Consider the following 12322-nt stretch of genomic DNA (forward strand, 5'->3'; position numbering starts at 1 on the left):
GCCTACACTCATTATACTGGAAAGATGATAGATTCTTAAACATCTTTTCGAAATATTTAAAGTAGTCCAATGTTAGAGGTTTTGAATTTGTAAATAAACAATTTTAAAATCAAATAAAAATATCATGCTTTCTTATGCCAAAATTGCTTTTCTTTTCAGAATGCTTCAAGCTCACTTTCAAGATGAGACTTTAAACAAATGAGAGAAAATAAGCTCTAAATTCCAAAGAATTTTGTTTTCTAGTTGATAAAGGGAAAACTCAGAACACTCAGTCTTAATGATTAATAAGAGCAACAATTAATGACCCATCTGTGTCAGACACTGTAGTAAGTAATTTGCAGGTAGTTTATTTTGTCCTTGAAATAACCCTATGAAGTAGTTAGTATTGTTTCCACTGGAAATAATAGGCCCATAGATATCAGATAACTTAGATGGGTCAAAAAGTTAGTATGTAACAGGGCTGAAGTTTGTACCCAATCCGGTATCTCCAAAACTTTATGCTTATAACCTCTACTCTAGTCTTACTATCAATAATTAATTAATCAATAACCCTCTCTGCATACTAGAACCTTAGCTTTAATTATGATTATAGACCCCTCATTTATAAGACATACAGAATATATTTTAGACAATATACCGCATACCTCGGATATAACATCCATTGCCTTTCTGCTAGGGAATTGATTACATCCTTAGCCAAATGTGATAAAGGGAAACATCTCTCTTCTGGTCTGGGATACCTCATATCCTTTATTTTTTTATATATACTAGTTTTACCACTTGCATATCTACCATGTCTCACATTACTCCACGTTCTCCACTGTGTTCTCCAGAATGATGTGTCAGGTGTTTTAGGAAAATCGTTGAGGACACTTGGTCCTGTATTAACTCTACTTCGGAATTCATAGTTCTATAAAGTACTAAAACTTAAGGTTCATTCTCTTTGGAAAATGCCTGCTACAGCTTCCAATTCCCTGGAAATGGTTTGTGCTTTACTCTGTATATTTTGTGACCTGAAGTAGGAGCACAGGGGCTTCCTTGATATCTTCATGGGAAAGATCAACTTGAGTATCACTTGAAGAAGTGTCCCTGCTCTGCAGAAATTTTGTGTTGTGCTGTGAAATATCTCTAAAGCATGGCTGCTTTCATCATGATCATGATCAATATTGTCATCATTATCCAGAATCTCTAAAAATGTAGTTTATCTGTTGTAACAGATAGACTTCAAAATGTGTCAATGCAAAAAATAGGAGTATATTTGTTGTTCATGTCCCAGTCCGGGGTGGGAATTTCAGATCAGAGGATGGCTCTCCTCTATGAGTGATTCATGGATCCATGGATTCATTTAGGGACCTTGCCATCCCTGAGGGACTGCTCATCAACTACATCAAACGACCAGAAGGGCATGAATGGGGCATGATCCCTTCTTAAAGACTTGCTCTTGAAGTGACCCACAGCACCACGGCTCACTGACAATTGTCAAGAACCAGTCACATGCCATGACTAGCTGCAAAGATGGCGGGGCAGTTACTTCCTAGATGCAAACTCTACTACTGTGGAGTAGAGAAAGAGTTTTGGTGGACAGCTGGCATTTTCCCCCAAGAGCAACACTGGGAGGAGAATAACCTGCTGGAGAGGTTAAGTTGGCCCACACAGCCATGAATCGACTGTGAGAGTCCTCTTTCCTTGAGAACACTTTTGCTGATTACCACCCTTAGAGATTACCACTAAAAGCAGTCTTAATGACTTTGGGGAAAGTTTGGCAACTATGAACAAATTATGTTTCCTTAAATACCTGTAGGACAGCCAAGCTATGGATAAAATAGTCAAACAAGAATTTACTAAAGAATAAAGAAAGCAGAAGTAACACAAGCAGAGGAAATACCATAAATCTAAAATAAACTGACTTAGAGATAAATCTTAGGCATTAGCAGCTTGTCTGCTGGTGTTTTCAAAACCCAGAGGTAAGCTTTAATCCCTCCACCAATAATGTGTACCCTATTAGTCATAAAAACTACTCACTGCCCAGGTTAGGAAAGGTGTGTGAAGCTCTCTCACCTAACATCCTAGAATCCAGCTTCCCAATTCCTGTTCACAGTATCTGAGGACTGCCTCTTTTCATAGTAATTCATGCTGTAGATAATAATACAATAACCACCCTCTTCGCAGGAGGAATATGCCAATAAAACAAATGCAGAATAATGTCTTCAATTCTTCTCTAACTGTAGCTATCTGGGATTTTTATTTATTTGTCTTCTTTACCAGAACTGGAGATCCTTGATATCAGGGATTATGTCTTATTCAGCTTCGTGTCCCACCTCATACATTGCCTGACACATGGAAGGTTCTAACATTCTGTGCCATGCTCATTGAAGAAAGTAGCATACACAAAATGTAGAAGTAAGTTCCCCATGGTCCATAAGATAAAAATGGAAAATTCATAAAATGTCATTCAAAGCTCTTCTCCAGTTGGCCCCCATGTTTTGAATCTCGTCTCCTATTACACCTAGCAAGAACTCTCTACTCCAGCAGATCCACTTTATACAGAAAATGTCCATCACCTTACCATCACCAGATTAAAAAAACCTAATTAATAAAGAACCATAAGCTAAGATAACGGCATTATTATTTACATAAAAGAGACTTTTTGCTTATAATGAATTATTCTTTTATAATGAAATGATATTTTTAAATCCCTTAAGTGAACATTTTAAGGAAATTTTCAGAGATTTTCTCAGTGACTCAACAAAGTGAAATTTGATTAAATTAGTCCTTAAAATCAATATTCTTCACACCCGTTATTTTCTTTCACTTTTAATTAAATATCATACATCATTATCACAGTGTTGACCTTCATATTCAAAACTGGTACTCTTAACCTGCCAACAGCAGGTCATGTGCTTTGAGCTGTTTTCTAGCAACAACAAATTTGTCTTAAGCTATCTACACTCTCTTGCCTTGTCTTTCTAATGACTAGCAGAATGCATTTATGGAATGGCTGACCACTCTTAGGGATAAAATCTGTAACTGTTGATGATAATGAAAATAATAGGTTCACAGGGTTGTGAACCTTGGCCTCATTAACACCATATTCAAATCAACTACGTTAATCAAGTACATACATTCACCTGTTTTTACATACAATTTGGACACTAGACCGATATTTACCAAATGCTAACCTGAGCATTAATTTTTAGAATTGTTCTTTGGAAGATCTAATTTGGTCTAGGCCATTTCTTATTTCTTCACGGCACTCCTTCTTATTATACAAATTCTCGTTTCTATAAAATTACATCTTTAATACTCCATGGCAGTATAATAGGAGTTGTCCCCAAATGCGGAAATCCATACAAATGAAATAACAATAGGCTAGAAATGAAAAGTCTCCAGTAGAACGTTTCTTCTATAGGCTCCCTAATTTGGCTTGATTTTGATAAGATATGGGCTTCCTTGTATTTTACCATAAATATTCGGTATATTTTGTTCATTGGATTATTAGGAAACCCAAGCAATAACATTCCAGATTTTTTTCAAAGTATTACTCATGAAGGAAATAATGCGTCAATTTTGGTCAAAACAAAACAAAACAAAACCACCAAGTCACGGTGAGTAACTTCCAGACACTCACAGATATAAACACAAATTTGCAGTTTGAGCCCCATGTTCCTTTCGGTCTCTCTTTCCTCTGCCTGACAGTATCAAGGCACCCTTCATTGACCTTTCTCCCAGGAAAATTTTGCCTTAGGCATAGAATCACCTGTATGCTTTCTTGAAAGTATATCTCTTAAGATAGATCAGTAATGATAAAGTAATATGAAGCTTGGGAATCTTATGAAATTGACAATTAAGAGCTGACCAGAGAACACTTCCTATAGCTCTGTCAACATGCATTCAGTGTCACAGCATCCCTGTTTCCAAGAGAGCAGTCCAGAATGTGGCAGCATCATTCCTTGTGCTTTCAGCCATTCTCCCTGCACACAAGTTGTATCTGACAGGATTTACAGAACACTGGAAAGCAGGTGACAGAGTCTCCTCTCTCAATCCCTCTCCTTATTTTCAGTCAAAACCTCAAACCCAGTAACTCAAGTAACTAATGTTCTCCTTAGCTCAAAGGTGGAAACTGAATCTATATGCAGAAACTGGACATTTTATAAATAGGCTACTGAATCTTCAAATTACCGGATAGGACTTGCCCAATTATTCAAAACTAAGAAACAAAAAATCTCAAAGAATTTTAATAATGAAGTTATTTCTAAAATTTACTTTTTAGAGACAGAAAATTTGGCTTATAGAAGTCATACTTTTTAAGCTCTGTCAAACAACTCTGAAATTAAATTTATCATAAACTATTTTCTATTAAATTATGTTAATTGAAATTTTTTGATTTGCCGTTTTAAATACAAGAAAGATTTTTCATAAAATGTTTGTGATTTTTTTTTTCTCCTGTACTTAGATTTTGATTTCCAAAGTAATCAGGATGCCCCTATTTGCAAAAGCACAGTTTTCTAATATTACTCTCAAGATTTCAAATCAAAACCAGTTTTTTATGCTTGATTTTTAAAAATGTAGGTTACCATTGTTTGGTTTATCTTCAATTAACCGTTCTCAGTATAAAGGATTATTATCTTTCTCTGTTGGGAGGAAAAATTCAGGATAATATCCCTGAGTAGTTAACGTTCAATCCAGGAAGGTTTTGGTTTTTTTTTAAATTTTCCCCAGCGCTGACCTTTGTTATGCTGTAGTTATAGCAACAAGATGAGTTCCTTCTGTCTGTCTGTTGTATTCTCTTTTCAAACTAATGACAGTCTTTTCTAAACTGTTGTATAGTATGAAGAAAGCTTTACATACATTGATTTCTTGATTTCTTGATGCATTTAGCTAAACCAGCAATTTAAATGGAAATATTTTAAATAAATGCAATTAATTGGAATTTGCATATTATAAATGTTTAGAACTACGCATTGTTCATTTAGCTATTTTTCCATATTGTCTTTAAGCTTCCCTAATCAACTTGCAGTTTTACTTCTCAGTGATCAAGTTTATTTATCCTATCATTATATCTTCTTAATCTAAACATGGAGAGAGAGAGAGATTGAAAGAGAGAGCTAGAAAAGCTCTTTCCAGAGGAGTAATACATTGTAAGAACATGTAGTTTGTCTGCCAAACTAGGCCACACAATCTTGGCTATGACCTTGGGCATTCTAAGTCTCATTGTACGGATCCAGAATATCAGTTTAATTATAGTCATTACCTATCTCAAGGGTTTGTGAGGTTTAATTAATGTTAGCAAAGTGTTGGAGCTATTTAGTAGCATAGTACTATAAAAGGCAAGCTACCTGAAAATCACAACTTCCTCCTCCTTACATAGTACTTAATTTTATACACTCCTTTTCTTTCTTCTTCAGTTAATATCACATTTATTACCTTTCCCCCTGCCCTCCGTACCTATATCTATGGTCTCTCCTACTTGAGACTTACCTTGGATGACATATGGCCTCTGCCCCACATTTCTCACTTGCACCATCACCTCCAGGAGCTCAAACATTCCTGAGCCCAACAGGATCAGGATAAACATGGTATCTGAGTAAGCAGCTGTGGCTATGCACTTCCTTTAAGCCAGAGTCACAAGCATCCAGTCCACAATTTAAATTTGGGCCTCACACTCCTTTTGCTTGTGTCCATGGTGTTAAAGAAACTGCATTAGACTTCCAGCCTCTTTCAAAAATTGGGAGATGTGAAAACACCGTGTCTACATTCCCTCCTGAAAACAATAGCTGGAGCCGTGATTAGACGGGGTCTCTAGCTTGCCCATTCTCAGCGCTCCATATTGTCTAACACTCGTCCACCTAAACACTGGAATTTGCAACCCAGGGCCTCTGAGTACATTTGCGCTGGCTGTTCAGGACACAACAATGCCTGGCCTAATGGACGAGAAGAGGCTGGAATCCAGCCTATTGCTCTGCTTGCCAAGCCATGTTCTGGTGGGTCTCATTTGCATAAAGGCATTCTAGGGACCAAAACTGGCTTGGTCGGTATCCCAGCTATAAGTCAATTAAATAGAGCAGTGGATGTCACAGCTTCCTTAATTAGTATTGAAAAATTGGCATCCAATTTTTGAAATTATATGCTACAACACTATATCTAGACTGAGCTTAAAAGTCATATTCAAGTTTATCCTTACCCACATTTTGTCGTGGACCCTTTTTTCTTTTTTAATTTTTATTTTATTGTTTATTTATTTATGTTTTGGTTGTGTTGGGTCTTCGTTGCTGTGCGCGGCTTTCTCTAGTTGTGGCAAGCGGGGGCTACTCTTTGTTGCAGTGCGTGGGCTTCTCATTGCAGTGGCTTCTCTTGCTGTGGAACACGGGCTCTAAGCACGTGGGCTTCAGTAGTTGTGGAATGCAGGCTCAGTAGTTGTGGCTCGTGGGCTCTAGAGCGCAGGCTCAGTAGTCGTGGCACACGGGCTTAGTTGCTCTGTGGCATGTGGGATCTTCCCGGACCAGGGCTCGAACCCGTGTCCCCTGCATTGGCAGGGGGATTCTTAACCACTGTGCCACCAGGGAAGCCCCTTTCATGGACCGTTTTTCACCTAAAACACATTCCAGTATGAACTACTTTACAAATAGGATGAACATAATATGAAAATTTTAATTGTTTTAACTCATTGCAGCTGAAACAGGAGCTGTATTTAATTGAAAATTAAAATGACTAAAACAGTCATGTATATTGGATAGTCATAATAATGTTATATTTCTTTCTCTGGGAAAAGCTACTCTTTAAAAGAAGAGGCCACTGTTCCCACCCTAGTCGCTTGCTAACTGCTAACATTTTATAATGGCAGCACTGCTTAAAAGAGCAGTTGTTTTTACCTATTTGTAACTTAGCTCTTTTAGAATGCATGATGATTTGATAGCATTTCCTTTTGAGTGTTTCTGTTTTGAAAGCTGTTCTATTCCTTTAATTTCGGCTACCTTATATTAGTGAAAAAGAAACAATTCTGTTACCCAATGGCAGCACTAATTGATTTACACTGCTTTCCTTACCAAATTTCAAGCGTCCAAAATTTGAACATGGTCCACTGAAAGCTAATCTCTAGCTATGTTACTGCCACTAATGTACTTCCAAAAGAAATCCAGGTATCTGTATCTTTTCCTTATACAAAACATAATATAAATTTATTCTTTAACCATAGAGAGAAGGAAAGTTGTCTGATTTCTACTGACTACAGGTAAGAGAAAATGACTCAAACTGGCGTAAATGAGGAGGTCCCAGGTAGGGCAGGCTCCAGGCAGGAACAATCTGAAGCTTCAATGTGTCATGGGTGGTGCAGGTTCTTCCCACTCTTTCCCTCTGTCATTCCCATCATCTTGGCTCTTCCCTCAGGCAGGCTTCCCTCACAGGTACTGTTGCAGCAGTTCCAGCCATCATATGCAGGCACAAAAAGCATTCAAGGAAAGAAAGTGACTATCGTTTTTTGTGTCTATATCTCTAGAGATAAAATTTCCTAGAAGCACTGAGGTTGACTTCAACTAAGGTCTCATTAGCCAAAATTAGGTCACATGCCCACACCTAAACCAACCACTCTCAAAGAGAATGAGATTGACTTAGTTTTATAAGTATGTACTATCCCTGGAGCTAGAGATGAGATCATCTTGAAGCACATGCCAGTGTGGAGGATAGGAAATACCTGAACATAATGGTGGTTCAGTAAAAAGAGAGGAAGAAGCAGATAGGGGGATTAGATGGATGTTTGTGAGACAAGTATCAGTGTCTATTGTTGCCTTATTCAACTCCATCTTCTCATTTCTGCTCTCTGAGAAAAGCTAACCAGCTCTAAATCTCATGACTCATGCCAAATTACACATGATAAGAGGGAGTCAGTTTATGGACACCAGCTCTTCATCATGAATGAATTAGTGAATTTTAATTTCAGCCATGAATGTCTGTAAGTAGAGCTTGTTTTCAGCAACATGGCTTTCTAGGCAAAGTTTTGATGTATCAACATATCCTTATAGACTCCTTCAGGTTCTTCTCAAAATTGTATATTATGCTACACAAATCAGGTAACATCTGACCTTAAGATATAAGAGATGGGGCTAAAAACTCTGGATAAGAGGAGGAAGCAAAAAGAATGAGGAAGTTAAAATAAATTAAATTAAGAGGAATGGTAAAAATTTTGTAGTATGATGCATTTATTTCCATAATTAAGTCCATCATGAATAATTTCCTCTTATAACTTCTGCTGGCCCTTAAAACTATTACTTTAATATATTTGCAAGGTATCAGAAGCAAAGTACATAGCCAGTCTTTAAAATTTCAAGTTGATCCCCAAACTGATTCAAATTTGCAGAAATCTGGCATAATTTAAAAGTAAATAAATAGAAGCAACACTTAGCAGAAGGTTGCTAACATAAACAAAGCTGTGCACGTTTTGTTTATTTATGGATCCATGCAAAAGCGCCATATTCATTTAAAAATATTCAGCACAAGAGTGATTGATTTAAAAAATTGAATAGAATTAAGGAGCATTCCTTAAACCTAAAAGTTTACTAAAAAGAAGAACAATTCTTTTATTGTAATATTATGCTTGGGAAAACATTTTTCTCCTTTATGTATATTCAGATTTTTTTTTTTTTGAGGTTGACTGTGAGAAAAGTAGACACCATTTCTGAAAAGTACACTTGAATCGGGATGTAGCAAACCTCACCCTTCGTATAACTCCTGTATGTTGTTCAAGGTTAAGTGTTGAGATATAAGTGTGAAATCTCCTATATTAGTCTTTTTCATTCAATGAATTTTTACAGCACTCCCAAAAGACAAAGCAGTTTAAAATCCCTATCTTTGTGGAACTCACATTCTACTGACATCTCCTTATTCAGCTGATGGCCATTCACTCTTCCTTGCCAGCCTCGATTATTCCCTGCCATATTTTAATTGAATAAACATTTCTTTAACACCAGTTATATGCACAGCACAGTGTAAAGTACTGAGGGAATGAGAAACTGCCCTGGAGAAACTAATAATCTAATAGAGAGTACTCAGACAGGGAGAAAACACACACACACACACACACACACACACACACACACACACACACACGCAGATTTAATGACAATGATCTCACTTCTTTTTAACAAGAAGAATTTAAATGAATAGGTAAAGTGTAACAAAAAGCAGACTCTGAAAACATCTATATTGGAAGTGTAAGTAGAGTGTCATGATAGCAAACAGGAAGTATTGGGCAATTTGGAAAGTTGAGATGCTCCTCCAAAAGACCTCACAAAATAAGTCTTCTTTGAACTGGATTGACTAACAAATGGAGAAGAGGGGAAAGAATATTGCGGGTAAAGGAAATAGTGTAAGAAAAACTGAAGGAACACAAGTGTATAGCAGAACCCACAATTTGTGTGTTGATAAATGTGGTGACAGTTAAGGGACCCCTAAGAAGAGAAAAGGTGATGGAAAATGAGACTCAGGAAGAACAGAGTCAAATTTGCATATAACCTTCAACATTACGCTAAGGAAAAAAGACTTGCTTAGTAGTAAAAAGAGGCCATTAAATATTTTGAGTACTAGATGTTTACTATCAGTTTTTGGTTTTTGAAAAAGTCCCTCTGATTTCCATTGGAGAGGATGATTTGGTGGAAGGAGAGACATTCTGTCCCTTGAGGGCATTTAAGATTCAGATCCTTGCCACAGAATAAAATAGGAAGGAGACCAAGTAGAAAATTTTAGGAATGCCGACAGTTTATTTAAGGGACAGATGAGGTTCAGAAGACAAGGAAGGTGACTCAGAAAGAGTCATCAGGAAGGGAGATAGTGATAGAAATTCCCAAAAGGAAGGGTATTCCTAAATTGCTGAGTGGTCCAAAGAAATAATGATGCTGAGAGGTCCAGAAAGGCCTGAAAGAAGCTGCCGGGGGCAATCCTAGGGTTGTATTCGGAGCAGTTTTATTTTCACCACTAATTGGTTTGGGAAGAGATGGCAGACTTCCACTACTATTACTGCTCTGAGTACAACCCCACAATTGGTTTCTGCTCATTCATGTGCCAAAACTATGGTAATTTTATAATTTATTTTATGGGAATTTATTATTTATTTTATGGGAGGAAATGGAAACTTAGAGGTGCCTGCTACGTATTTGAGCTTGCCCCCTAGAGAAGCCAACAAATTTGGCAATAAGGACTTTTGGCCATAAAGAAAAAAGTCAAAGACTTTATGGTTATATGGATAACTATGCAGTTAGATCATCCCTTGATTGAGGTCCCCACACCTCCATTAAGATGATGAAGAGAGGTCCATAGATTCTAAACTTTGCGTACTTCCAATCACTCACCTCCTCATCAGGACTCATCTATTTATTCACTTTATCACTACCTTTGTCAGTCACAACCTAGATTCCCAGAACATAGTTCATTTTCCGCATTCTCATCTCCATACAGCTCTCTACATCTACCTTTCAGTAGCCAGCTCCCTGACTCCTGAAACTGATTGTCATTAGCAAAACCCCCCCATTGCCCTCAACAACTTCTCTGAAAGTTCCCTTTATCTTCTTGTTCTTGCTGAAATGTGGTTCCTTTAGAGGTCCTGCATGCCCTGTATCTCAAATGGTGAAGGTAAGGAAGGTTCATCCTTGCTCTTCATTGCCACTTATGTACTATTCTATGCTCCTCAACACCTGCCTTTCCTGCTCTAACATAAATGTCATCACGCTACACCATCTACTTCTGTTTTTTGTTTCAGTCATCTCAAGGACTTTGGGGTTCTCCTCAATCTTTGAAATTTAGCTTTAGCTCCCAGCTCACTCCACCACAACTCTTTCCTTGAGTCTGAGTCATTTCAGTATTTAGGTATGAAATTCTTCCAGTAGTCTTGCCTCCTTGACCATCTCCCTCCAATGACAGTTTCTTCCACCTTGACTCAGTCACTAAACTCTATGTTCACACTCTAGACCCACTGTGTACTCATCACATCCTGTCTTTCCAGATCACTTCCTCAAATCCTCGGCTCTCAAATATCATTCAACGCCCCCCACCTCACCAGACCTATAATCCACTGATCCTACCACCCCTCACCCATCATGCTTTTGCTTCCCTATATACTTGGCTTAGTCAAGTATTACAAACATTCTCTTTCAAACATTCTCTGTTTTCCATGATCAATTATTTGAACACCATCTTTCATAGATCTCAATTCACTTGGCTTTCTCTTGGCTAAACTTGCTAAGCAAAACCCTTACTCTGGTTAAAAACAGCTCTATACCTCCTTCATTCCTGTACCCAAATTGCTAAATGTGGCTGGAAAAAAAAGTTTACAAATCTGTTTCTCACTTTAACTTTGTGGCCTTTACTCAAGGGAGCATTTAATGATACAGAATAATTGTATTACTTTTACTTTTCCTCTTTCCTCTCTATTTCATATTCCTCTCAAACCTCCAAAACCTCTTCCCTGTTTGTTATTTCAGTTCTCTACTTTCACTGAATTCATGAAAACATGAGAATAAGAATTCTATAAGCTCTCATCATCATATCTACTCGTCTTCTAGAATCTGTACAGACATTTTTTCCTGTCCTCCTATTAGAATAAACTCTAAATGTTCCTTTTTAAAGTCAAACTCCACATTTTCACTAGACCTCATCTGCTGTGTCCCCACTCAGGAACCTCACTCCTGTAATTCTCCCCTGTCCTTCATCATCAAATTATCAACATTTCCCTCAACTGTACCATTACCATCAGACCATCAGTATACAAAGATATATATATATAAATAAATATATATAGATAAATATATATATATTTAACTCCATTCCCCCCCCCTACAACCTAGAGTTATTCTCTCTTTTGACACAAAAATTTCTTGAAAGAATGATGTGTATGCAATGTCACAATGTCCTTTTTATCTATTGAACTGACTCCAGTTGGGCTCTTGTGAAGATTTCCAATGACTTGTACTTTGTTAAATACAAAGTTTACAAGTCTCCCTTTTATTTGACCCATCAGCAGCATTTGACATTTTCTTCACATGGCTTTTAGGAAACCATGTTCCTGGTTTACCTCCTGCCTTGCTAACCTCTTAACACTGAAGTGATCCAAGGTTTAGACATTAGACCTTTTTCTTATCTGTCTACACTCACTCTCTTGCAGTTCTCATCCAATCTCATGGCTTTAAATTACACCTATATCCTAAAGACTCCAATATGTAGATCTCTTATCTGGACTGTTATATGTAACAACTTGAAAATTCCATTTAAATGATTTAAAATTGAACATTCCTTTTCCTAATGCCACCAAAACTGACCCTAAATTAATGGCAACTACATC

The sequence above is a fragment of the Balaenoptera ricei genome, chromosome 5 (assembly GCF_028023285.1).
Source record: "Balaenoptera ricei isolate mBalRic1 chromosome 5, mBalRic1.hap2, whole genome shotgun sequence".
Lineage (NCBI taxonomy): Eukaryota > Metazoa > Chordata > Mammalia > Artiodactyla > Balaenopteridae > Balaenoptera > Balaenoptera ricei.